This window comes from Hemitrygon akajei, chromosome 7 (genome assembly GCF_048418815.1).
Source record: "Hemitrygon akajei chromosome 7, sHemAka1.3, whole genome shotgun sequence".
In the NCBI taxonomy this organism is placed as follows: Eukaryota; Metazoa; Chordata; class Chondrichthyes; order Myliobatiformes; family Dasyatidae; genus Hemitrygon; species Hemitrygon akajei.
Genome location: NC_133130.1, coordinates 63,051,895 through 63,074,346, shown reverse-complemented (window position 1 = coordinate 63,074,346; position 22,452 = coordinate 63,051,895). Strand labels below are relative to the sequence as shown.

At 40.8% G+C, this 22,452-nt stretch overlaps 1 long non-coding RNA gene across 1 annotated transcript; it reads right to left on the bottom strand.

Moving 5' to 3' along the window:
• Positions 1-1,166: 1,166 nt before the first annotated feature.
• LOC140730506 (uncharacterized) lies at positions 1,167-15,563 on the bottom strand. The gene is made up of 3 exons (XR_012099619.1): positions 14,239-15,563; positions 11,179-11,292; positions 1,167-1,333 (listed from the first exon to the last, which is right to left on the bottom strand). It is a non-coding gene; the product is annotated as an uncharacterized lncRNA (long non-coding RNA).
• Between the last annotated feature and the right edge of the window lie 6,889 nt (positions 15,564-22,452).

Genomic DNA, 22,452 nt, shown 5'->3' with positions numbered 1-22,452 from the left:
GAGTAGGCTCAATGGGCCAAATGGCCTACCACTGTTCCTATTTTTCATATTCTTGTAATTTAAAAGTCTTTGTGTTCAAAGCAACCTAGGTGTCCTTGTACACAAATCACTTGAAATTAATGTGTGTGTACAGTAAGCTGTTAGATATTATTCTATGGGGCCTTTATTAAGAATTTCTCTTTGCAAGGTTAAGAATGTCTAACTGAAATCATGGGCTGGCTGGTGGTGTTGTGGCATCAGCACTGGATTTCAAGGCAGATGGCCTGAGTTCAAACCCAGCCGGGTCCCAGCCTGGGCAGCAGCAGTATCTGCACAGACAAACGGCCTGGCAATCTACTCCATATCTTGCCATGAAAGCCTTATGGACCCTATTGGCCATGAGGTCACAAGGAATCAGACTCGACTTAATGACTGTACAACAACAAACTGAAATCATATAAGATCTTGATAAATCTGCAGTTAGAGTATTGTACAGGTTTTCCTGTCTAAGGCTAGACTTGCCTGAGATAACATTTACCGGATTGATGGCCAAATGAGTGCTAATCCAGCACTGAGAAGCTGAGTATTATATACAAGGTACCCCACGTGATCAATAGCCCATCTACCACCATAAACATTCTGTAAACAAAATGCATGCAACTATTCACACAGACTAACATTACAAAACCATGACCTCTACCACCAAGAGTGATGCACCAAAGGTCATAGGTCACATTCTCTGATGCTTGAAAATACCTTCACTTGAAGGATTTTCTTAAAGTGACATATGATACTAATGTCAAATTATATTGTCATTCTTTCAGTGCTGGATCCAAATCCTGGAATGTTTTGCCCAACAACACTGGGAGTAGCTTCACCAAAGTCCTGCAGCAAATGAAGAACGTGGCTCATAATCACCTGTCAAGGGCAATTTAGAAAGGCAATAAATATTGGACTTAACAGCAATGTATGTATAGGTTCTGGAAAAAATAAATAAATTGGCTTGCGAAGCTATTTGAAGAGGTGCTTAAGAGTCATTTGGAATAGTGGGTCTGGAGTATCATATATGGAAAAATGGTTAATATATTTTACTGAAAATCATCAATGAATTACATAGGGCTTCATTACAAATGAGTATTTTCGCCATTACTGTTACGACTATTATCATTTTTATTTTAATGTCTTAGCTTTTTTTACATTTAAATTCCACAACTGAAATGATGAGATTGGAACTTGTATTCCGGGATCTCTACACTCCAGATTGCCAATTGCCAATAAATGTTCTTCATCCATCTTAAAATACTGTTTTAATATTTTGGTGTTCCTATTGGTGCTCCAAATAAAGCCAGTCAACCTGCAAAACACAATAAAAGCAATTTAAAAGCAATGTTTTAAAAAAACTTAATGCATTCTGTATGCACACTATCTCTTGAATCTGCTCAAACAATGTGAAAATATTTGGCAGTAATAACTTAAGGTAGTTAAAAATTGTTGGGAAAAATTAAAGACCAAATGTACAGTATGCTCTGTTGCCATTACCCTAACTAAATCATTCTGTCTGTCTGCAATCTGGGACTTTTTTTTAGTTTGCAACAGTTTGCTTGAGGCAGACTAGCCACACTAAGCAGCTGTGCTTACAAATTCCCAAAGGATCTATGGGGATGTAGCTCATTGGCTTTTGGCAAATTTGAAAGCTGGCTAAGAATTACTATAGCATTAAAATTGAGAAATTACCAGTTAAGTAATGGGCAGTGTCTGCCAGGTATCTGTACTGACATTGTACATTCATGAAGAATTGAATTAAAGAAAAGCAAGTGATCTATCTAAATCCGCTAATGAAACCATTTTTTTCTGAACAGTCATGCCAATAGGATGTTGTAAAAGGGCATTGTTATATTAAGAAGGTGCACAAAACTATGATAGATCCTTGAATCTTTTTCTCTATCTGTCTGGCTATCATGACTAATATCAACATGGAATATAGTGGATATTTTGGTATTTAATGTTGAGCATGTGAATGAAGCGGCCTGCCTAATCTGGTTGGCCTGGGAAAGAGAACTAAAGTTGCTTCAATTATCCTTCCAATGAATTAGGAAGATTTTTCACAGCAACATTTGTAGTAGTGTCCAGTGTCTTCAAGTGCCTAGGTCTGCAAAGCATAAAGAACAGGGTTCACTGATATTTGGTAGACTGAGTTTTTGACTGACCTTGATTCAGCATAAAATAAATCGTTTTCTGTTCACTCTGAGTTCCATTTAGCTCTTCAGGTTTTTAAAAAAATTTTAATTGACATACACAGCATGGAATAGGCCGTTCCAGCTCTTTGACCCGCACCATCCAGTAATCCCCAATTTTAATCTAAGCCTAATCACAGGACAATTTAGAATGATCAATTAACTTACCAAGTTTGTTTGGAAAGGGATGCAAAATTGTGTCAAGGATGAATGAAATGAGTATTGGGGCAGTGACACAGTCTTGTTTGACACAGGTGTTTACTGAGATTGGTATTGTTGTCAACCCATTCATTGGTATCATACCTTGCATGCAGTTGCAGAAGTATAAGTAGAGATAAATCTTTGTTGGCAGCTGAAATTGAGGAGAGAGTGCTCCATGGTATCCTGATTGATGGAGTCAAAGGCTATACTGAACTGAAAATAGCATATTTCTAATGACTGGTTTTGAGGTTTAAAGATGGTTTTCCCTGTGCCTCAGGATGAAAAGAATCTGCATTGCAATTCACATAATACGGCTTTGCCACTGGAAGAAGGTGGTGATAATTTGTAGCAGACAGAAGGGCGAACCCTCTATAGTTAACACAGTACAGCTTGTCTCTTTTCTTGAAGGTAAAACAGTATAGATTACACAGGTGTATGGCATTCACATTAAACCCCATGTGGACTTCTAAATTCAGTTCTATTGTACATCATGATAATATATTTCCCCTGGAGAGAATGCTGTGTGGATGCACCAGAATAAATGCTACAGTGAAAGGGTTAAATTAAGAGGGCTGATTACACAGATTGAATGTGTGTTCTTTGAATATGGGAAACTGGAAAATAACGTAATGGGTGGAATTTATGATAGTAATGGAGAGAAACTATAGGTAGTTTGTTTTGCTGTAACACGTGTTTCAATAAAAGAATTGAATAGTAACATGGCTAATGAATTAGGGAACACTTAGAAATTGATTATTATGTGATTTTGAGCAGGAACTAGAGCATCACTTAAGAGTTACCTAAGAAATTAACAAACAGAAATGAAAAAGCTGACTTGTGGGAAGAAAAGTATGGGGGAAGGAGGGACGACAGTGGGGAGGAACTGTTTCCACATTATCTGCTAGCAGCAATCAGATACCATTCCCTTTTAAGAAATCAGACTGCCGCAGGAGGGCATTGCAAATTGACAATCACCTCTGTTGATACTTGTGCAAAGACACTTTAATAAACAATTTAACATACAGCCTTTAATATTTTTCCAAGACAAAATAATCTTATAGCTATTAAAAACATTAAAAATTCTGCAGGAAAAATAATAACTTACTCTTGCAGCTCTAAAACCCTCTAGCTCCAACCCGCTTTTGCTTTTTGAAATGATTGTTTTTAATAGCACATTTTTCTACAATGTAATGTTTCTTAGGAACATAACTGTTCCATTATAGCGGAACTACCTGTAGTTCCTTTATTGGGTAAGCTGGAATAAAACCTCATAATTACATCTAGGTTGTTCAGCACTGGTGACAGAAAACATTTTTTTTACATAAGTGTAAGGTGAAACACTTAACCAATTTGTGGAAAATTGATTAACGTTTGATCATTTGTAAATCTGGAGTGAAAGTTATACAGCATAGAAACAGGTTCTCTGGTCAACTCATCCAAGTCAGCCACATTGTCCAGTGAGCTAATCCCATCTGCCTGTGCTTTTGATGGCTTTTAAAGTGCCCATCTCAATCTCTATTTCTGCACCTCATTCCAAATGTGCACAACCTTTTTCTATGAAGAGGCTACCTCTGATCTTAAACCTATCCTCTTGTTTTTAACATCCCTCCCTGGGAAAATGATTGTGCTTTCACACTATCATGATCTTACATATATACCTCCATGAGATCACTCCTCAATCTTCTACGTTCCAGGAAATAAAGTCTCAGTCTACAAAACCTTTTCTTGTATATAGCCCCTCCTCACCACCACCCCCCCCCCCACCCCCCGAGGGTAGGCAGATTCCTAGTCTTTTATACACTCTTTCTAGTTTAATAATATTTTTCCTGTTTCAGAGTAGCTAAAATGACACGCAATATTCCCAACTGCTGCCTCACCAACATCTTATGTAACTGCAAATTAACCTCGAGGCTTAATGGTGAAGGCCAGTGTGCTGAGTGCTGCATTTGTAGCCCTATCTACCTGTGACGCCGCTTTCACTTGCATTCCTGTGTACCTCGATTCCATAACAACCCCAGGGTCTGACCATTTATTGTATAGCTAATACCTTGGTTTGATTTTCAAATGTCAGAACTGACTTTTTGATGGGCTAGCTTGGTAAATTGAGAGTATATATACTGAGAATTCTCTAAATAAGATATCAGATTTAAAGATATAAATGATCTATTGATGTAGACCTCACTATACTTAATTAAAATTAGAGATTCTGTTTGAAAAGGATCATTAGGTATAAAGAATTCCACTACCAATCAGCATAGTCTTCAATTAATGTTCATCTACATTCTAGACTTCCATGGAGCATACATCAATTTAAGTGGCACTTTCAACGAAGAATCTGATTAGGAGAATGGCATTGTTCACCTGCGTTTCATTGCTATTGAAAAGATCTTTTTCATTTTCAAAATCTGAAATACTGTACATTATCTTGAGCTAGGGTTCACAAAAACAGTTGCTCAAGCATTTTCTATGGTGAAAATTGAGACATGGCACTGCAATGAGTTAAGCATGCATGTGAAGTTTAATTGTTATAAAGGATCTTTATACTGATGTATGTTGAGGAATTTAATCATTAAGTACAAAGCACAACTGATTTAAAGTATGAAATTGATCATAAAATACAATTGATAAATCTGTGCATCCAAGGTAATAGTAAATTGTAGGCCCAGATGTACATACTGTGCCCATGTATGGAAGCTGCTTGGTATCAGAGTGCATAATTAGCATCAGTGTTGTAACACGGGAACATTAAAATGCCTGGAAAAGGTTATATGAGCCTCAATTGATAAGGAGGATGAATGTATGGACATGTTTGCCCATACTGAGCTGCTATCAGGAAGAATCTGCCACTGAAGCCACTCATGGAATTTTCACGTGGGCCAAGATCTCAGAATTTGAGGTAAGATCTGCTTTCTTTGGTGTATTTTGCCAAGGTGGTTAATTTTACTGTCATAAATCTCAATCATCTTCCAAGGTGCCTTCTCCTATCACTACCCTGCCATTCTGAATTCTTCTTATTCTAATTCAGCTCCGTTTGAAGCAGTAATACTCAAAGTGAATTGTGAAAATTACATGGTGAAATTGAGACCCTTAAAGATAGATAGATAGATAGATAGATAGATACTTTATTCATCCCCATGGGGAAATTCAACATTTTTTCCAATGTCCCATACACTTGTTGTAGCAAAAACTCATTACATACAATACTTAACTCAGTAATAATATGATATGCATCTAAATCACTAACTCAAAAAGCATTAATAATAGCTTTAAAAAAAGTTCTTAAGTCCTGGCAGTTGAATTGTAAAGCCTAATGGCATTGGGGAGTATTGACCTCTTCATCCTGTCTGAGGAGCATTGCATCGACAGTAACCTGTCGCTGAAACTGCTTCTCTGTCTCTGGATGGTGCTATGTAGAGGATGTTCAGGGTTTTCCATAATTGACCGTAGCCTACTCAGCGCCCTTCGCTCAGCTACCGATGTTAAACTCTCCAGTACTTTGCCCACGACAGAGCCCGCCTTCCTTATCAGCTTATTAAGACTGGAAGCAAGCTGAAGATTCAAGATTCATGACAGCTGCAAACACTTGCAGCTTGGTACTTCCATACTGTGCATATATGAAACTGATTCCATGCAATAAATCAGCACAGATTAATTTTGCTCTATATTTTATAGTCATAGAAATGTATAGCATAGAAACAGACCCTTTGGCAAATCTAGTCCATACCAAACCATTTAAACTGCCTACTCCCATTGACCATCAACAGGACCTTAGCCCTCCATACCCCTACTATCTATGTACCTTTCCAAACTTCTCTTAAAGGTTCAAATCTAGCTTGCATGCACCACTTATGTTGGCAGCTCATTCCGCACTCTCACAACCCTCTGACAGAAGTATCTCCCTCATGTCCCTGTTAAATTTTTCACCTTGCATCCTTAATCCATGAGCTCTAGATGTAGTCTCACACAACCTCAGTGGAAAAAGCCTACTTGCACTTACCCTATCAATACCCTCATAATTTTGTATATCTCTGTCAAATCTCCTCTCAATCTTATATGTTCCAAGAATAAAGTCCTAACCTATTCAATCTTTCCTTATAACTCAGGTCCTCCAGACCCAGCAACATCTTGTAAATTTCCTCAGTACTCTTCCAACCTTATTTACATCTTTCCTGTAGGTAGGTGACCAAAATTGCACACCATACTCCAAATTAGGCCTCATCAATGTCTTATAAAACTTCAACATAACATCCCATTTCCTGTACTCAGTACTTTGATTTATGAAGGCCAATATGCCAAAAGCTCTCATTATGACCTTATCTACCTGTGATGTCACTTTGAATGAATTATGAACCTGTATTCGCAGATCCCTTTGTTCTACTGTACACCCCTGTGCCCAACGGTTCACTGTGTATGACCTACCCTGGTTAGTCCTACCAAAATGCAAAACCTTGTGCTTGTCTGCATTAAGTTCCATCTGCTATCTTTCAGTCTGTTTTACCAGCTGGTCTAGATCCCACTGCAAGCCATTATAGTTTTCTTTGTTGTCCACTGCACACCCACTCTTGGTGTCCAGTTAACCAGATTATCATTCAGATTGTTGATACAGGTGACTAACAACAACAGACCCAGCACCGCTCCCTGCGGCACACCTCTAGTCACAGGTCTGTATTCAGAGAGGCAACCATCTGCTGTCACTCTCTAGCTTCTCCCACAAGGCGAATCTCTAATCCAAGCCAAGTGACTGAACCTAATTGACCAACCTCCAATGTGGGACCTTTTCAAATGCCTTGTTTACGTCCATGTAGGCTACGTCCATTGCCTTGCCTTCATCAATTTTCCTGGTAACTTCCTTGAAAAACTCTAAGATTGTTTAGACATGACCTACCATGCACAAAGCCATGCTGACTATCATTAATCAGTCCATGGTATCCAAATACTCATATATCCGGTCCCTCAGAAAACCTTCCAACAGCTTTCCCACTACTGATGTCAGACTCACTGGCCTATAAATTCATGGTTTATTTTGAGAGCCTTTCCTAAACAGTGGAACAGCATTGGTTATCCTCCCATCCTTTCGTACCTCCCATCTCTAAGAATGATTTGAATACCTCCTCTAGGGCCCCAGCAATTTCTGCACTTGGGTCCAAGGGAACACCTTGTCAGGCCTGAAGAATTAACCTCCCATTTTACTTCAAATTAGCCTAATTCTTGGCTAGCTTACCTTCGTACCTCATCTTTTCTCCCCATATTGTCTTTTTAGTTATCTTCTGTTGCTCTTTAAAATTTTACCTCTAGCTTCCCGCTCATCTTTGCTATGTTATACTTCTCTTTTACTTTTATACTGTCCTTGACTTCTCTTGTCAGCCACGATCGCCCCTTACTCCCCTTAGAATCTTTCTTCCTCTTTGGAATGAACTGATCCTACATCTTCTGTATTATTCCCAGAAATACCTGCCATTGTTGTTCCACTGTCATCCCTGCTAGGGTATCTTTCCGGTCAACTTTGGGCAGCTCCTCCCTCATGGCTCCACAGTTCCCTTTGTTCAACTGTAATACTGACACTTCTGATTTTCCCTTCTCCCTCTCAAACTGTAGATTAAAACTTATCATATTAAGGTCACTACCTCCTAATGGTGTCATGGTCCGGTCCGTGAAGTCCGCATTCCGGTTCACGGTCCAGTCCGTGAAATCTGCATTTCGATTCATGGTCCAGTCCGTGGACTCCGGACTCCAGGTCTTCCAGCTGTCCCTTGTTTCAGTTGGGCTTAATCATAGACACCTGATGCTCGTCTTGGGGCTGGGAATATAAGTGGCCCTGGTGTCGCGTGTAGTTGCTGCTTCGTCTCGTCAGTATCCCGTCCTTGTCTCCGTGGGGTAAGTCAGGCTGTCTTTGCCGTTACCCTGAGGCTGGACTGTTCCCTTCCTCTCCCCTTCTTTCTGTAGCCCTTGGCTGAAGTGAAGACTTGCCTGCTACCTTTTGCCTGGAGCATCGCCTGCATCCTTGCCGTCAAGTTCTACTGCTGGAGCAAGACCGGAGCTTTGCTGTGTCCAGATAAGGAACTGTCTTACGTTGATTGGAACTGTTTCTTTGTGTCCTCACCTTCACTAGGTAAGTCTGGCTGTTTGCTGCTACCTTGTGTTGGGAACCGTCTCGTCGTGTTCAGCATTCTGTGTATGAGTCCTGGCCCTACGTCCTGTTCCCAAGGAGGGGTCCCGGCTCTGTGTTCCGTATTCCCGTCTCCCAAGACCAAGGCTCTGTGTTCAGCGTTCCTGTCTCCCAAGACCAAGGCTCTGTGTTCAGCGTTCCCATCTCCCAAGACCAAGGCTCTGTGTTCCGTATTCCCGTCTCCCAAGACCAAGGCTCTGTGTTCAGCGTTCCTGTCTCCCAAGACCAAGGCTCTGTGTTCAGCGTTCCTGTCTTCCAAGACCAAGGCTCTGTGTTCCACGTTCCCGTCTCCCAAGACCAAGGCTCTGTGTTCCGTGTTCCTGTCTCCCAAGACCAAGGCTCTGTGTTCAGCGTTCCTGTCTCCCAAGACCAAGGCTCTGTGTTCCGTGTTCCCATCTCCCAAGACCAAGGCTCTGTGTTCAGCGTTCCCGTCTCCCAAGACCAAGGCTCTGTGTTCAGCGTTCCCGTCTCCCAAGACCAAGGCTCTGTGTTCAGCGTTCCCGTCTCCCAAGACCAAGGCTCTGTGTTCAGCGTTCCCGTCTCCCAAGACCAAGGCTCTGTGTTCTGCGTTCCTGTCTCCCAAGACCAAGGTTTTGTGTTCCAGTCTCCCAAATCCTAGTCTGTGCTTCACGTCCTCATCCAGCCCAGGAGTCTCGCGTCCTGCCCCCACGTCCAGTCCTGGTGCCTTGCCACGTCTTGTCCTCACCTAGATCTTGAGTCCGAGCCCAAGTCAAGACCCAGGTTCCGGGTCCCTGTCCAGTCTCTGGCTCAGAGTCCTTGTCCAGGTTCCAAGTTCCTAGTTCCTCTTCCAGGTCCCGCTTTCCTAGTCTAGTCCTAGCCCAGGCCCTGTATCGTAGTCTCACCCAGAGCCTGTGTCTTGTCCAGTGTCGTTTCTTCCCCACTTCCCTTGCTTCCTTGACACACCTACTCCTGTCCCTAGTACTTCAGTGTCTGTGTCTTGCATTTGGGTCCTCTCTCAACGCCCACCTTATGACAAATGGCTCCTTTACCTCGAGTTCCCTCATCAAATCTGGTTTATTACACAACACTAAATCCAGAATTGCTTTCTCCCTGGTAGGCTCCAGTACAAGCTGCTCTAAGAATCCATCTCGGAGGCACACCACAAACTCCCTTTCTTGGGGTCCAGTACCAACCTGATTTTCCCAGTCTACCTGCATGTTGAAATCTCCCATAACAACCGTAGCATTACCTTTGCGACATGCCAATTTTAACTCTTGATTCAACTTGCACCCTATATCCAGGCTACTGTTTGGGGGCCTGTAGATAATTCTCATTAGGGTCTTTTTGCCCTTACAATTTCTCAGTTCTATCCATACTGACTCTACATCTCCTGATTCTATGTCACCCCTTGCAAGGGACTGAATTTCATTCCTCACCAACAGAGCCACACCACCCCTCTGCCCACCTGTCTGTCCTTTTGAAAGGATGTATACCCTTGAATATTCATTTCCCAGCCCTGGTCCTCTTGCAGCCATGTCTCTGTTATTCCCACAACATCATACTTGCCAATTTCCAACTGAGCCTCAAGCTCATCCACTTTATTTCTTATACTTTGTACATTCATATATAATACTTTTAATCCATTATTCCCCTCACCTTTCACATTGATTCCTATTGCACTTGGCTATACTCTCCGATCCCTTCCTGAGCTTTCTGCTCTGTTAATTCTGTTGTCTTTCTTAACTTTTCTTATTCTCTCTTTCCCTTTAACTCCATCCTTATATTTCCAGTTCGTCTCCTCCCCCCCCCCCCCCACTACTTAGTTTAAACACACCTATGTAGCAGTGGCAAACCTGCCCACCAAGTCAATGCTTTTTTCCTCACTTTGATAGATTTTGTGTCCGCTTCCTGAGTAAATAGGTTGTTAGTAGAATCTTAGATGGCGATGAGAGGGCATACAGGAGCAAGATATACCAGGCAGTTCAGTGGTGTCACAGGAACAATCTTGCACTCAATGAAAGTAAGATAAAAGTGCTAATTGTGGATCAGGAAGGGTAAGACAAGGGAATATGAACCAATCCTGATAGAGGGATCAGAAGTGGAGAGAGTGAGCAGTTTCAAGTTTCTGAGCGTCAAGATCTCCGAGGTTCTAACCTGGTCCCAACATATCGACGTAGCTATAAAGAGGGCAAGAGAGCGGCTATATTTCATTAGGATTTTGAAGGGATTTGGTTTGTCACCTAAAACACTCTATAGATGTATCGTGGAGAGCATTTTGACAGGCTGCATCACTGGTAAGCGGAAGCTACTGCATAGGATCGACAGAAGCTACAGAAAGTTGTAAAATTAGTCAGCTCCATCCTGGGTACTAGTCTCCAAGTAGCCAAGACATCTTCAAGGAGTGGTGCCACAGAAAGGCGATATCCATCACCCAGGACATGCCCTCTTCTCATTGTTACTGTCAGGAAGAAGGTTTAGAAGCCTGCAGGCCACACTCAGATTCAGGAACAGCTTCTTCCCCCCTGCCATCCAATTCCTAACTGGACATTGAACCCATGAATACTACCTCACTTTTTTATATATATTATTTCTATATTGCACTATTTTAATCTATTAAATACACATATATAAACTTACTGTAATTGACTTATTTTTTCTTTCTGTATTCTCATGTGTTGCATTGAACTGCTGCTGCTGCTAAGTTAACAAATTTCACGACACGTGCCAGTGATTCTGATACCGACTCTGATTCTGAAATACAGATGCAAAAAATTCATTTAAGATCTCCCCATCTCTTTTGGCTCCATGCACGGATACCCATTTTGATCTCCCAGAGGACCAATTTTGTCCCTTTCACTCCATTTTGCTCTTAACCTATCTGTAGAATCCCTTAGGATTCTTCTTCACCTTGTCTGCTGAGGAAACCTCATGCATTTATTTTTGCCTTACAGATTTCTTTCTTGCATGTTCCCTTGCATTTCTTCTACTCCATAAGCACCCCATTTGTTACCGCTTGCCTATACCTGCAACGCACCTTTGTTTCTTAACCAGGGCCTCAATATCTCTTGAAATCCAAGGCTCCCTACACCAGTTATGTTTAGCTTTTATTCTGACTGGAGCATACAAGCTTTGTGCGGTCAAAATTTCTCTTTTGAAGGCCTCTCACTTACCAAAAACACCATTGCCTGTCCTAATCTACACCGGCCAGATCCTTCCTGATTACATCTAAATAGGCCTTTCTCCAACTTAGGTTTAGACCTTGGGTTCAGATTCTATCTTTTTAAATATTTACTTTGAAACTAATGATGTTGTGATCACTAGCTGCAAAATGTTCACCTACACAAACTTCTGTCACCTGCCCTGTCTCATTCCTAATAGCAGATCAAGTATCTCTTGTTGGGACTTCTATGTACTGATTAAAGAAACTTCCTGGACATGTTTGACAAACTGTATATCACCTATTCTTTTTACAGTATGGGAGTCCCAGTCAATATGTGGAAAATTAAAATCAGCTACTATGAGAACCTTATGTTTCTTGCAATAGTACAATCTCTCTACAAATTTGTTCCTCTAAATCCCTCAGACTGTTGGGTAGTCTGTAATATTGCCTCATTAATGTGGTCATACCTTTCTTATTCCTCAGTTCCACCCCTAACACCTCACTAGATGAGTTCTCCAGTCTGTCCTGACTGAGCACTGCTGTGACATTTTCCCTGACTAGTAATGCCACACCTTCTCATTTAATCTCTCCTGCATGGTCACATCTAAAACAACGGAACCCTGGAATACTGAGCTGCCAGTCCTGGCCCTCTTGTAACTAAGTCTCACTAATGGCTACACCATCATAATTCCAGCTGTTGATCCATGGCTTGAGCTCATCCACCTTCCTACGATATTTCTTGCACTGAAATGTATGATGCTGAGGACACAGCTCACACCATGCTCAACCTTCTGATTCCTGACTTTATCTGAGGTGTGAACACCAACTGTTTCCTCAATCTCTGCACTATCTGTTCTGGTACTCTGGTTCCCATCTCCCTGTGCCTCTAGTTTAACCACCCCACCCCTCATGCAGTACTGGCAAATCTCCCTGCTAGGATATTAGTCCACTTTCAGTTCACGTGCAAATTCCCAGGAAGAGAGCCCAATGATCCAAAAATCTGATGCCATTTTTCTTATACTGTATAATCTTTAGTCTGTGTAGTACAACAACAGGGAGTTAAGATAAACCTTCACAAAACAATGATTTACCCCAGCCTGGAATATGACAACTGTAAATAGCAGATCAAGCAGTTGCTGAATTCGTGTAACCTGATTTCTCCAGTTAGATCATCCATCTGTAATATTCTCACTTTCACTTTCCACTACAACTGTTTTACCTCAGCATTTTCTATAGCTCTATATTTTGAAGTTTTTACATTTTGTCTTTTTTTTCTCTCTTTACAAGTTCTCTCAATTCATAGCTTTTATGTTTCTTTATTTGTTTTTTCATTAATATCTTACCCCACTGCAAACCTTGCCAAACTCTGACTGAAACTGAAAATTTGGTTTCTTTTTGGCTATTAAATGCTGGAAGAACACAGTAGATCAGTCAGGGGAGCAAACAGTCGATGTTTCAGGCTGAGATCCTTCATCATCCCTGTCAGAAACGAGCCACGCTCCCGAATAATGGCTTCAAGACAAATTCAAGGAAACAAAGTTTATTAACAGTTCTGCAGAGCTGGGCCCCTTCAGAGAAGGGAACTCTGAACCTTACAGGGCAGCAGGTTTTATCCTTCTTCCTTACCACCCCTCCTCCCTGACTCGGGAGGTACATAGTCTTATCCCATTCCATATTTGGAGTTGTTTTTTTACACGTTTCTGTAAAACAATAGTCCATATCTCAGGACTTCAATGATTCCACAAACAGTTAATTTTGTCAAGGCTTCTGCATTCATAATTAGATCACACTTGTTTACAGACTTTAACCCAAACATAATTAAATCACAGTTGTCCCTAAACATAATTAAATCATACTTGTCCCTAGACATAATTAAATCATACTTGTCCCTAGACTTTAACCCGGACCTGTCAGAAACGCACATCTTAATTTTGAATCTTACAATCCCTTTTTCTCCTGTCTTCCCAGTTTTGATGAACAGTCTTTGACCTGAATCATTATCCCTCTTTCTCTGACAGTAGATGCTGCCTGGCTTGCTGAGTATTCCTGACATTTTCTTTTAGGATCTGAAACACTAACCCTGTTTCTTTCTGCACATATGTTCTTGACCTCTTGAGTATTTCCAATACCTGTTTTCACTTCAGATTTTTAGCATCTGAAGTATTTTCAGTTTCAACTTCTGAAAGCATGTTGTTACGTTCCCCAGTAACCGGGTAGTTTTCCAGCAAAGATAGATGGATCCACCGAAGCCTGATGCTACTATTTTCAAACGTTTTTATTTATAAAGGGGCACAAACGTATGGTTAATACAAAACATTCAGATCATATACGTTGTCACAACTCAATCTAAAGAACAGGTATAGAAATAATCAATCAGAAATAAGCTCTACAGTTGTCTAGGGGTAATGTAGATATATATTGTTTACTGGATATTTAAAAGTCTTTTTGCGGTCACTGCAGTTCCACCCGCTGCCGTTGTCATGGTGTCGCGTTGGTGCACTTTTGTTAGAAAGAGAGAGAGAGAATGAAACATTTACCCGACAGGTTTTCCAACCTGTAGGAGGTAGTCGGAAGTCTCGTTGGGGAATGGATTCTCATCTGTGGCTTCCCCTGTAGCTAGGCCGTTCTTCCGTGGTGAGGTCGCCAATCCCAGGCAAGGGAAGGACGCACACGAACCCCACCACCGGCTGTCGCTCTCTAAACGCAGTCGCAGGAATTCTCGCGTATCTTCTGGTGCGTCTGGCGCCCCGCCTCGGCAGCCCACCTTTTATCTGGACTGGCAGGGTTGTAGATGTCCATCAGGGTAGGGGGGCGAGGCAATCCTTCCCCCATCACCCATCTCACATTGCCCTGAGATTTTGCACGTAGGCCAATTCCTTATCCCACAAAGGTGTCTCCCAAGACAATGGCTATGTCTGAGGCTTTTGTCTTGTTGAGCGACCAGCCCACTTTGCCCGAGGGCTTTACACGTGGTTTTCATGAGACAATAGTCAAAGAGTCGCTTTATTCTGCTTCCCTGGGGAACGTGGTCTTCAGCACGTCTCCCTCTCTCTCTTGGGTCATTTGACCCCCCCTTGACTAGGGCTCTTGCGAATCTCACAAAGGAGGGGGCTGGGGTCATAACAATGTAAAGAATGGGAGCTGTACAAAAAGATTTATTAGAATGGTATCAGATTTCAGTTAGGTTGAGGTAGCTTTGTTTTACCTCAGAGCAGAGAAGAGTAAGGAGAGAGTTGTTGGTAATCCTCAAGATCCTGAGGGGGTTTGGTAAAAGTAATTAAGTAGAAATGGTTTCCAGTTGCAGAAGAGTAAGCAGGTAAAGTGTGCAGGTTTGGCAAGAGATTCAGTGGCATGTACAGAAAAACAATCGCATGGTCAGTTGTTATGGTTTGCAATTTACTTAGTAATATAATGGTGAGAGGAGATTCAGTAATCAGTTCTAAAAGTGAATTGTGCAACAACAGAAAAAGAAATCAGGCTTTGGAAAAAAGACTAGTAAATGACGCTTACAGTTAGCTCAACAAAAGGATTGTTTCAGGCATAATAGAGCAAATAGATTGTTTCTATGCTTATCATTCAATGATTAACATAAGCTGTACTTTCATTTCTATTATTAGCACAAGTAGTAATAGCAAAATATAGCCCTCCAATTTCACAAGTTTTATATGTGTTATTAGCAATCTTGCCATTTTGGTCATAGGTTCCTAATGCTCAAGCTGCTCCTTGTTCTGTTAACTCTTCAACCTCACTAATTGCATCCTCTGGGAAGAATGTAGCTGTACTGATATTTGCTAATGGTGATTAGTGGGTTGTTGGGTGCTATGAGCTTTTCACATGTGGGTCAGTGATAACTCTGGTAGCTGCTCTTTGAAGCCTAGAATAAACGAAACAGAATAAGTGTTAGAATGCAAGCTTTAAGAGATACATTCAAATTAAGTTTGCATGGCAATGTACAGCATCTAATGTTTCCTGAATGCCCTAAAGTGCTCCCAAAAGGTGCAAAGAACGGTGGAGGGAAATTTTTAATTATAAGTTAGTAACATGTTGATGAACACAAACTCTTGCATCTCATCTCTCTCCTTGAAGATTGATTCCCAGTGCCTTGGGAGATCTTAAATTCGTGCCATCCAGCTTCACAGTCCTATAACTGCAGATCTTGCTTCAGCCTCTTAGTGTGATAGACTCAAATAATAAGGAAACATACCTCTCAGCCCAAGTCCACAGTGACTATCAGCACAGACACCATGACCCAATTATTCCTGTCTGTTCTTGTCCTAAGAAGAACTTAAACATATTACTGACCTTCTGAAATCATTCACAGTGTAACAATTTCCAGCTGCCTTATTCTAGCCATTTTAGCATTACAATTGACATCCTAGCCTTGAGTACTTCAGTTTCTCAAAGCGATGGTCTGAGGGATTTACAAGTCTTCCTCAGATGAATTAGGATTAAGAGTATTCAAGTCTACTCCACCATTCAATAAGATTATGACTTGACTGTAACCTCAGTTCCATATTCCAGTCCAACTGCAACAACTCTTTGCTCTCTGCTCACGTGTTTACCTCTGGCTTTAAAATACTCAAAGCCTCCACTTCCACAACCCTTTAAGGAAAAAATTTCTAAAGACTCATGATTCACTGAGAGAAAACAAAAATCACCTCATCAGACTTAAAATCAACACCAAACTACTTGACATTTACAAGATTCTTCTCCCAAATTAAAAATGTAGTTGATGAAAATCTGTAATGCTACCTTGTTAATTCATGGCCTCCTCTTCTGCCATGATTAAACCACTCTCATGTTGGAGAAGCAACACATTGTATTCCATCTGGGTAGCCTCCAACCTGATGGCATGAACATTGATTTCTCCAAATTCTGGTAAATTCTCCCCATCCCACCACCATCTTTCTCCTTTATTTCCTCATTCTGGCCCCCACCTTATGTCTTCTCCTTACCTGCCTATCACCTTCTCCTGATGCCCCTTCTATTTCCCTTTCTCCTCACCTATCAGACTCTTCCTTCTATAGCCCTTTACCTTTTCCACCTTTCACCTCCCAGATTCTCACTTTATCCTCCCTCCCCCTCCCACCTGGCATCACCTATCACCTTCTAGCTCGTACTTCTTCTCCCCCCACCCCCACCACCTTATCTGGGGATCTTTCCCCTTCCATTCCAGTCCTGAGGAAGGTTTTCATCCCTAAACGTTGGCTGCTTATTCATTTCCATAGATGCTGCCCGATTTGCTGATTTTCTCCAGCATTTTTTGTGTGTTACTCTGGATTTCCAATAACTGCAAACCCTCTTGTGTTAATAATACCTCGTGATGTCTTCTGTATATAGTCCTACTTGGATCACAGGACTTGGTATGTTGCCTATATCAGTGCAGTTTCTTGCTATTACTGGAATCGTTTATCAATTTTATTTTAAATTTTTACTCTTCACTTACTGTATCCATCTCCAATTCTTCCCCTCCGTTCTATTCTATGACTTGTAAGTGCCTATTTCTGGAGAAAGCTACTTAACCAATATCAGCAAAAAAAAAATCCCAGCTCCTTATGGAGCCCCCTGTTCACAGTCTGCATTCTCTATCTTGATGTGTGGCATTGCAGTCATAACAAGGACAGGAAGCTTTGGTAGATAGATAGATAGATAGATACTTTATTCATCCCCATGGGGAAATTCAACTTTTTTCCAATGTCCCATACACTTGTTGTAGCAAAACTAATTACATACAATACTTAACTCAGTAAAAAAAATATGATATGCATCTAAATCACTATCTCAAAAAGCATTAATAATAGCTTTTAAAAAGTTCTTAAGTCCTGGCAGTAGAATTGTAAAGCCTAATGGCATTGGGGAGTATTGACCTCTTCATCCTGTCTGAGGAGAATTGCATCGATAGTAACCTGTCGCTGAAACTGCTTCTCTGTCTCTGGATGGTGCTATGTAGAGGATGTTCAGAGTTATCCATAATTGACCGTAGCCTACTCAGCGCCCTTCGCTCAGCTACCGATGTTAAACTCTCCAGTACTTTGCCCACGACAGAGCCCGCCTTCCTTACCAGCTTATTAAGACGTGAGGCGTCCCTCTTCTTAATGCTGCCTCCCCAACACGCCACCACAAAGAAGAGGGCGCTCTCGTCTAACTGTACTCCCAGATACTTGTAGGTCTTAACCTGCTCCACACATTCTCCATTAATGATCACTGGCTAGACTGGACTGCCAACACAGATGCCTTGTGCAGGAAGGCCCAGAGTCGACTGTACTTCCTTAGAAGGTTGGCGTCATTCAATGTCTGTAGTGAGATGCTGAAGATGTTCTATAGGTCAGTTGTGGAGAGCGCCCTCTTCTTTGTGGTGGCGTGTTGGGGAGGAAGCATTAAGAAGAGGGACGCCTCACGTCTTAATAAGCTGGTAAGGAAGGCGGGCTCTGTCGTGGGCAAAGTACTGGAGAGTTTAACATCGGTAGCTGAGCGAAGGGCGCTGAGTAGGCTACGGTCAATTATGGATAACTCTGAACATCCTCTACATAGCACCATCCAGAGACAGAGAAGCAGTTTCAGCGACAGGTTACTATCGATGCAATGCTCCTCAGACAGGATGAAGAGGTCAATACTCCCCAATGCCATTAGGCTTTACAATTCTACCGCCAGGACTTAAGAACTTTTTAAAAGCTATTATTAATGCTTTTTGAGATAGTGATTTAGATGCATATCATATTTTTTACTGAGTTAAGTATTGTATGTAATTAGTTTTGCTACAACAAGTGTATGGGACATTGGAAAAAAAGTTGAATTTCCCCATGGGGATGAATAAAGTATCTATCTATCTATCTATATGAGGCCTAGATCTCCTAAAGTCCACCACCATCTCCTTGGTCTTGGTGATATTGAGACGCAGGTAGTTTGAGTTGCACCATGTCACAAAGTCCTGTATCAGTTTCCTATACTCCTCCTCCTATCCATTCCTGACACACCCCACTATGGCCGTGTCATCAGCAAACTTCTGCACATGGCAGGACTCCGAGTTATATTGGAAGTCTGATGTGTACAGGGTGAACAGGACCGGAGAGAGTACGGTTCCCTGCGGCGCTCCTGTGCTGCTGACCACCGTGTCAGACCTACAGTCTCCCAACCGCACATACTGAGAATTCACGATGTATTGTGGACTAAATACCAGGAGCAGAAATGAATTTCACTACACTCTGCAATCTCATTTTTCAATATATTATTAATGTAGCTGTTAAACAAAGGAACTAGTCCTGTAAAAATGAAGACTCATATACACCTTGTCCAGTGCCAAACATGAAGAGACAAAGCTGGATAAGGTGTATGATAAATTGTGCAAAAACAAAGTTATTGACAGCTAGGTTATCTCATGATTAATATGTCAGATTAAAGCTCAACTGCCTGGAAGAGTGGCTAGCAATTGAACATCTAGGATCCTTCAAGATGGCCGAGAAACTGAAACTGCAGTTTAGCCGAATGCACTATATTGGGAAAGAGGCTGAGGCACAGACTGAGACTGTCACTCCAGAGGACGCTTAAGCAGTTAATCACCACTAAAACTTGGCCAAATAACTTCTTCTAATTGATGAATGTATATTCCAGAGGATTTCAAGCATGAGTTTAAGGGTCAGTTTTACATTTGCTGCTTGCCAAAATTTTGAAAAGGTTTTTGGGACTTTTTCTAGGACTCCCAGCTAAACCTCCCTGTTAGCTTAAAAAAACTGTAGGCGACTATCCTTGAGGTATTTTTATTTAAATGTCTATTTAATGTACTTGTCCATTACCAAGTATTTCCCCATATTTTTCAATTTTCCTCTATTATAAATAATAATCTGAATGTCCCTTTATCAAGTTATAGTACCAACAGCTCTTTTATTGTTCTCTAAAGCATATTGTGCTTATACAGAACAGGAAGTTGAAAGGATCATGAAAAGGTTAAAGAATCCTTTAGTAAAGGAGAGTATATTATTTTGAAAAAAATTGTAATTTAGAAATAACTCCCAATGAGTCACATGTAAAATTTGTAACATAGCCAGAATTCTTTTTGCGTGAGTTTAACCTTTTCATGCACTATAAATATGTTGAGAAATAATTTTTAAGTTATTGGTTGGGGGAGGGGTGGAAGGGGGATGTGCGGCTATCTGCAAGTCATTTGTGTCTAATTATTGCTTTTTTCTGTTCATAAATAGGAACTGTGCTGAGAGGGGTTACTGTATAAGGGTTTATGAGTAAAAGAGTATTAGTTTCCAGGCTCATCAGGAAAATGCTGGTAATAATTAGATCAGGCAACTTTAACAAATCTGAAAAGTTAAAAATACAGAATATTAGTTTCCTTTTTAAATTCTATTTAAACTTGCTTCTAATCCACTGATAAAGCTTGGAACAGTACAGCACAACACAGGCCCTGCAGCCCATGATATTGTGTCAACTTTCTAATCTACTCATAAGATTTCTTTCCCACATACCCCCACCCCACAATTTTTCTTTTTAAGATTCTATTAAATGTTCCTAATATGTCTGCTTCTACCACTACCACAGTAATTTATTCCATGCACCCACCGCTCTCTGTATATGAAAAAAACTTGTCTCTTACCCCTCCCCCATACTTTCCTCCAATTATCACAAAATTATGCCCCTTCATATTAGCCATTTTTACCCTGGGAAAAGGTCTCTGGCTGTCCATTTGATCTATGCATCTTATGAGCTTGTACACTCTATCAAATCACCTCTAATCCTCCTCCGTTCCAGAGAATAAGGACATGCTGCATCCTGGTAAATCACCTCGGCACCCGCACTAAAGCTTCACATCTAAGTTTCAAAGGTTCATTTATTACAAAGTATGCAACTTGAAATTCTTCTTTTCCATGTGGCCGTGAAACCAGGAAAGAAAAGAAAGGCAGCACGATTATCAATCCCCAAATCCCACTTCCCCACAAAAAAACAGACAAAAACGGAACAGGGTCATCAATCCCCATTCCTACAATGAGGTGACCAGAACTGAACACAATACTCTAAGTGTGGTCTAACCAGAGCGTTATAGAACTGCAATATTATCTCACGATTCTTAAACACAATCTAATGAGGGCCAACAAACCATAGTCCTTAGTCACCCTATCAACCAGTGTGCGACCTTTGATGTCCAGGAAAAACTTGATATGATACTGAAGTTGTTGACATGTTAACTTCAACATTCACGGACAACATCCCTGAAATTGGTATTCGTACTTCTGGGCTGTTCTGCCCAGAATAAGTGTTCCTGAACATAGTGGTGTGAATCCTGAGGCTCCTGTAACTTCTTCCTGATGGCAGTAGTGAGAAGAGAGCATGTTCTGGGTGATAGGATTCCCTGATGATGGACGCTGCTTTCCTGTGATAACGTTTCATGTAGATGTGCTTAATGGCAGGCAGGGTATTGTCTGTGATGGACTTGGACGTATCCACTACTACTCCAAGGCCGTTGTTAATAGTATTAGCTGTCAGCTGAGATTTAAGTGCCACCTGCAGAGCAGATCTCTCATCTTTCAAAAGTAAATTTGTCTTTAGCACCTATTTCCAGTTTATAACCATTCTGACCAATGAAGTTGTCCAGCCTGGAATGGAAACACTGATGGTCTGCAGATCAATCTTACATTAACCAATTTAACATTGTCCAGTCTGTACCCCCATTTGAATTTATAAATTCAGCCCTTATTGGCTATACTTGTAACCCTTTGCTACATTTCTCACCCCCAAAGATGACATTGCTCCTGTATTATGTAATCAGAATCAGGTTTAATAACAATGGCAAATGTTATGAAATGTGTTAACTTTACAGCAGCAGTACAATGAAATATATGATAAAAATAGAGAAAAAATACTGAATTACAGTAAGTATATATTTATATCTATTAAATAGCTAAGTTAAAAATAAGTAGTGCAACAAAAAACAGAAATAAAAAGTAGTGAGGTGGTGTTCATGAGTTCAATGTCCATTTAGAAATCAGATGGCAGAGGGGAAGAAGCTGATCCTGAAATGCTGAGTGTGTGCCTTCAGGCTTCTGTACCTCTTTCCTGATGGTAACAATATGATTGTCTAGATTTAAGAAAAACTAAATGATTAAACTCTTTTCAGTGTATGGTCCTCAATCTGTCCTTCTACAATTTTCTTCACTTTTTTATATGGTAGTTTCATGAATCTAGATAAGCACTGTAGTACTGGTTGATGCATTTGCAAATGTACTTGCTGTAGTTCTTTTCCTGTTTTTCTTTACAATATACATTGTTGATTCAATAAGCTTGTAAGCCCTAGCCAGCAATGATGAACCTTCCTCCTCAGAGAATATCAAATATTTTCATTTTCTGTACAAAAGCCAACACTTTTCTTTGTACTTGATATATAAATTTAAGCCACTTTCACTCAATTTCTTCTGAGTTCATGATAGCCACTAATTAAGGGTGCTAACTACCAAGTAAGTAAACAATCTCATGTTTATAAGACTGTTTCTCAGAGTGGTGATGTTACCCCGTCCATACATCTTTGATATGGGCTGCCTTTGTGTAGACAAAAGGTTCTAATTAACAGAAATCACTGAAAATCGCAGAAAAGCAAAGTGTAACTAAAAATTTCCTCCTTCCTCAATAATTTCATGATAATGAAAAGTATTCAATGGCTGGATACCATTCAATGACAGCCAACTGGCAGTACTCTGCATTAGTGCTGGGTAGTTGCAGTCCATCTGTTAACTTGTTCCAGACCACTATTTTTC